The sequence below is a fragment of the Limulus polyphemus genome, unplaced genomic scaffold (genome assembly GCF_000517525.1).
Source record: "Limulus polyphemus unplaced genomic scaffold, Limulus_polyphemus-2.1.2 Scaffold1291, whole genome shotgun sequence".
Classification (NCBI taxonomy): Eukaryota; Metazoa; Arthropoda; class Merostomata; order Xiphosura; family Limulidae; genus Limulus; species Limulus polyphemus.
In genome coordinates, this window is record NW_013666901.1 from 34,429 (window position 1) to 41,441 (window position 7,013).

Consider the following 7,013-nt stretch of genomic DNA (forward strand, 5'->3'; position numbering starts at 1 on the left):
CTAGTAACTTTTAAGCAACTCTCTTTGTCGCTTTCCAAATGCTAAAACCAAATCATAAAATAATATATATCTTATTTTTCTTGTATTTCTACAGCAAACTTAATCCTAACGCTGTAAGTGTACACATGCTGTTGACTCACATTTTAACAAATGGCTAGCGTTCTCGGACAAGGGTCATTGATCCCTTACCTCCAAAACGCGCTCCGCACGTTAGGGCCGTTGATTACATTACAAGAGTGACGATGAAACTCCGCTATTCGATCAGACAAGAGTAGCCACAAAAATTGGAGGTTGGCGCTGTTAGGCAGCTGCCTTATCTCTAGTCAGTCACTTCAAAATTAGGAATGGTTTTACGCAGATAGCCCTTGTTATCTTCGCGCAATAATTACAGAAAAAAACAACTAAACTAACCCAATTCACATCTCTTGTATAGTGATAATGAAGTGCATAATAAAATGCCTTATATATATTTCACATGGCATATATCTTTGGAAGTATCTTTTAAAACATCAAAGTATTTGCTACACTATCACAAATATTTACACCAATTTTCAAAGTAGTTCTAAAAGGCTATTTTTAATCTCATAAACTTATCTATGCAACACGTGTGTTGGCGTCGATAAATTTGATTATATATACTTCCTCAGTTATTTCGCGGACTCATTAAACATAACAAGTTCTTATTTAATTCCATGGGTATTATTACGTATTGAACGCGTTTAATAATAGCAAACTATTCCGAAACAATAAAAGTGTACTAGCCAATTAAATAATTTAAAACATTATTATCATCATAACAATTTTGATCTTGTTCATTGGTTTTCAGCAGTCTCACTACAAAAATGGTTCCGGTGTCAATATTCCCAACAAACTGAAATGCTTACTAATTTGAATTGCATGTATTCCTTTTGAATGCAATAATCATTACATCCGTTTCTAAAGTCACTTTCTTATCCACAAATATCATATATATCTTTTCTAACATTTTTCAGACAACCTAAACAATGCGCAACCGTAAACTTCAGTTTCGATAAGTATATAAGTATACTTTTATTGAAAGTATTAGGTCGTCAAGAAATTAATGTGGCTTTTTTTTTTGGATGAAAATAACCCGAACAACTTATATATCAAAACAAAACATTTATTAAATGAAATAGTCTCCATTCTTATCGATGATGCTTTTTCATCTTACAATCAGGTTGTTAATGCTCTGATTAAATAAATCACTTGGCTTTGAAGCAAAAAACATGTCGATGTCCTTTTTAACACCTTCCACATTTGCATACGTTTTCCCATTAAGATGGTGTTGCAGCGAACGAAAAAGATAGTAATCTGATGATGCCATATCTGGAGAATATGGTGGGTGGAGGAGAACTCCCCAACTCAACTCCATAATCTTGTGTTGCGTCAAATGTACCACATATAGACGTACTTTGTCGTGGAGAAGAAGAACACCTTTCCGATTGACGAGTGATGGTCGTTTCTGATAAAGGGCTTGATTTAAACATTCTAGTTGTTGACTATAGATCTCTGCATTGACAGTTCGCTGTGGATTGAGAAGTTCGAAATGAATTACTCCTTTGGTGTCCCACCAAATGCAAAGCATCACTTTCTGCGGATGGAGTCCAGGTTTTGGGGTCGGAAATGGTTTTTGTCTAAGACTGGACCATTGTTTTTGGTGTTTAATATTTGCATAGATAATCCATTTTTCATTACACGCCAGAAGAGACGAAGCAACGTTCACACGTTGGAAACAATAATCATCGGAGAGTTCGTGAGGCACACAAACACCTTCTTTATGAAGTTTTCCCATATTCCTTAGCTGTTTACATCTTGTTTCATGAGAGACATGCAATTTTAGGGCCATTTCACGAGTGTGTTGCCTTGGGTTAGACTCAACAAGCGTCTTCAGAGCATCAGTATCAATTCCAACATGTCGGCCCTGCCATCACAGTTTTTAAGGATAAAGTCACCTGAAAGAAATTTGCTGAATCACTGTTGACACTTATGAACGTTCAAAACATTTCCATAAACTTCTTTGATATTTTTTGTGGCTACAGAGGCGTTGTTTCCCTTCTTGTATTGAAACAGCATTACATGCCGAATGTGTGTCTCGTCGTGTGCCATCACTATAAGGGATTAGAGTATACTAAACTTTGCACATTATATAGGCTATACTAACTTGACGTTTGGGCAGTTCGTTTAACTATTACATGTGATGTCCTTTTTTTGTGTGGGGTAGTTCATGAAAATGTTCCAAAACACCACATTAATTTGTTGACGACCTAACAGTTGTTGGTAGATGCTTTTCATTCATACATTAGTTGAAAGTTTTACCTAAGTCGTATTTGAGCTTCGATATAGGCTAACTGTATCGAAACAAATCAAACTAATCATTAATAAGTAAGAAGTATACAGAGCAAGAACAAGTTGTGTTGGGCAGTGATGTCATAAAACATTATGGATAAGCGTTAAAAGTATTAAAAACCACAACAAAAGAATAGGGATTTGTAGAATGACGAACAACAAAACATTATAGAGATGACAAAATGAAGCATTGGGGACAGGACAGCTCAACTAGAAAAAAGTTAATAAAACCATTAAGACAACAAAAGACCTATAAAAATTGATACAAATAATAATTACAAACATAAAGGCATTAGAGACAGAACACCAAAACAACAAAGTGTTGTGGAGAAACGAGAATCCTTATAGTCAACATAAAATTAGTTATAATAAGCAGTACGAAGAATGCTAACTTAAAGGTAAATATTACGGAGAGTGCAAGTATAACATGTTAAGAGTAAACACAGGAGTGTTTTGTACTCAATAGTCTAACAAGAAAGTCAGTAACAAATATTAAGAAATCCCCGTAACCAATAAACCACTGGAAACAGTATGGATTATCAACAATAACTTAAGTACAATAAATCATTGGAGACAGGATTAATTATTAATAATATCTTAGGAACAAGAAATCGTTAGAGACAGGATAGATTATCAATAATATCTTAGGAACAAGAAATCGTTAGAGTCAGGATAGATTATCAATAATATATTAGGAACAAGAAATCGTTAGAGTCAGGATAGATTATCAATAATAGCTTAAAAACATTTAAATCACTGGAGACAGAATATATCATCAATAATATCTTAGGAACAAGAAATCATTGAATATATGATGAAATATCAATAACATTTTAGAAACAATTAAATCATTGGAGACAGGGTAGATTATCAATAATATCTTAGGAACAAGAAATCATTTGAGAAAGGATAAATTGTCAATAATATCTTAAGTACAGGATATATTATCAATAATATCTTAGGAACAAGGAATCACTGGAGAAAGGATATGTTATCAATAATATCTTAGGAACAAGAAATCATTGGAGACAGGATATATTATCAATAATATCTTAGGAACAAGGAATCATTGGAGACAGGATATATTATCAATAATATCTTAGGTACAATAAATCACTGGAGACAAGATATATTATCAATAACATCTTAGGAACAAGGAATCATTTGAGAAAGGATATATCATCAATAATATCTTAGGAACAAGAAATCATTGGAGACAGGGTAGATTATCAATAATATCTTAGGAACAAGAAATCATTGGAGACAGGATAAATTGTCAATAATATCTTAGGAACAGTACAATATAACGAAAACTATATAATATTACATAACAATATGAAAGGTTATATGAGCAAATACTTTGATATTTAAACGTTTTTGTGTTTCTTTGGTTATTCAGTATGCTTGAATAATACAGTCATAATAAAAGTAGAATAATTATTTAGGTAGTATTGGAGTTGGCGGTGGGTGGTGATGATTAGCTGCCTTCCCTCTAGTCTTTCACTCCTAAATTAGGGACGACTAGCGCAGATAGCCCTCGTGTAGCTTTGCGCGAAATTTAAAACAACATAAACTTACCCAAAAAATATTGTGCATCTTATTTCATATGGACTTTTTTAAAAAAGTGTATTGTATTTTATTTCATATGGACTTTTTAAAAAGTGTATTGTATTTTATTTCATATGGACTTTTTAAAAAAGTGCATTGTATTTTATTTCATATGGACTTTTTAAAAAAGTGTATTGTATTTTATTTCATATGGACTTTTTAAAAAGTGCATTGTATTTTATTTCATATGGACTTTTTAAAAAGTGTATTATATTGGTATAGTTTTTGGTTTGTGGTAATAATGCAGTTAGTATTTTATAGGAAGTGGGTGAAATGGAAATTAAAATAATGTTGCTTAGGGCCTCCCAATCGGCTCGCGCCACCACTGCTTTCCAGTTCATTATCCCCTATATGTATATAATTTACCCTGTCAATCATATTTAAGTCCTGACATACTTAGGAATGTTTATCTATATATCTAAATAATTTTGAAAAGCCAATTATTTAAGAAGTGTGTTTGGAAAGCTATTAATCATCGAAAGTTTATTCGCAAGTTCCTTTCTAACACTATATTATTAATATAATATCTAACAAAAATAATTATGCGTCGAGAAATACGTATAAACGTAAACTTCGTAACTTTTAAGAATTGGTATAATTCTTTGATTAAAGTAGATTCGAAGTTTCGAAAGATTCTTCATTCGTTTTCTAAAAATTTGGTGACTCTCATTTGCCTTAAAAATTTCTGTCCAGAACACAACAACATTATTTTAAATTGCGATTTTCTTGCAACAAATACAATACCATATATATATGTACCTAATATAAACTCTAGTGATATGGATATAGGTATAAATAATATAAACTACTTGTTGACAAGTGTTCTTTTGGTTCAACAACGATAAATAGGCCTCAGACCAAAAGTTCGCTACGAAATTTCATAGTCATATATATGTTTTGAATACATTTGATTGTTCACATGCTTTTAATACATAGATCAAACTTTTAGGATGAAATGGAAAAAAATTATTTCGCGACTGAAATTGGATATTATAATAGTTTGTTTTTTTAGCGCAGAACTACGCAATTAGCTATCTGCGCTGCGTTCGTTATGAGTATCAGACCTTGAATTTTAGTGTTATAGTCCCCGAAGCTTATCGCTAAACTACCGGAGAATAATTATCAAACTAAAAATATCCAGCACTGATCACTTATGATGAATAACCGTTACTTGATAGTAAGTGCGATATTAGCTCCTATAAAAGGCTGATGTCGAGCCAGTAACGAAGGATCTGATAATTGGTCTTATTATAACATAATAATCACACATTGATCTCTTATGTTTGCCATTGTAACTGCTGCTCGATTTAACGCTTTATATTCAGTTAAAAGTTATTTATTTAAAAATCACTCTCTCAAAATCCACGGCTATGCTATTCACTTTGATTAACGTGTTGGACTGTCGCAATATCACGCTCCGCACTTTAGAGCCGTGTGTGCGTTATAAGAGTAATGGTCAAAACCCAATATTCTATCAGACAAAAGTAGCGCCCAAGAGTTGTTGGCGTATTCTGTTGACTAGCTAGCTGCCTTCTCTCTAGTCTTTCAGTTCAAAATTAGGGACGGCTGTATGCAGATAGCCATATCTTTGCGTGAAGGTTCTTAATACAGCAACAAAACTAACTTTAGAACACTTCAATGCTCTAACATTTGTATTCGGTTAAAGCTTCCAAGGGTCTGGCAAATAACATACGTATGTGTGCCAGGTTCTTTTACTTATATGTATCTGCAAACTTTGCATTCCTTAAAATGTTAGAAAAAATGCTTTCAAAAACAACTTGTAACAGTCATTATGTCAAGCTTTTGCAATAAAATGTATTTAACAGAAGTCTTTGACTCTGTTTCTGTATTTCACCGGTACTGTTGTTTCAGAACATGAGTTTATTGTTTGTTTGTAATTAAGCACAAAGCTACACAATGGGCTATCTGTGTTCTGCCCAATACGGGTATCGAAACCCGGGTTGTAGCGTTAGAAGTCCGCAGACATGCCGCTGTGCCACTGGGGGCAACATGAGTTTAAGCTTGTAAAATTCTTAAAACACTTTAAATAATCGGAAAATATATTAACGATTCACATTCACAAAATATAAAGGCATGACTTATACAGCGGTTATTGAAAAATAAATAAAAAATAAAGAATACATTTGAATTATTTCCTGTATATTTTCGGCTTCTATTATCGAGGAAACTTTCTCAACACCAGAAACCTGTAACTAGGGCAGCTGAACCATAAGAAGTTTGATGTTTGTTATTAAGTACAAAGATACGCAAAGGGCTATCTGTGCTCTGCCCTCTACGGGTATCGAAACCCGATTTCTTGCGCTAGAATTCTGCAGACATACCGCTGTGCTACTGGGGGTCGAACCATAAGAAAGACAAGCCTTAAAGATTAGTCGAGTCTTAAAGCAGCGCATTTACAAATTTGTTTATAATACCTCATTATAGTCTTTCAGACTGGTAATTCGTGTCACCTAATTGAAACACGATGTGTTCATAAACACGCGTTAAATAACATCATTGAATTAACTTCCCATCAAAGCAAACTACTTACATATATCAAAATTTAAAATCTATCTAGTAGTCAATGTAGGTAATTTAATATGCTGGTGTAATTAGGAATATGTATCATCATAACAGCTTATAATAATTAAAATATAACGATTCATCAATTGGATACCCTCGCTGCTTGTGATATTTTCTATGACACAAACATTTGTGTAAAAAGATATTTTTTTTATCCAATGCCAATGTAGTAACACACGAGAAAAATATTTCAAAAATGCAAAAAAGAAAAGTAATAAATAATTCCTGGAAGTTAGAACCTAAATCAAATATTTATTTTATGAATAACTGAACAAAAGTCGTACGTAAAAGCGTGTTTTAAAAGATCATAAAGATGAAAACCTACCAATGTTCTATTTTAGTTTAGTGTATTTCACAGTTTATAAAACAAGACAAAGACTGAATTAAGCCTAGTTATAATATTGTTACGTCTCCGTTTGTTAATTAACTTTCCGTAACTTCGTTCCAACGAAACT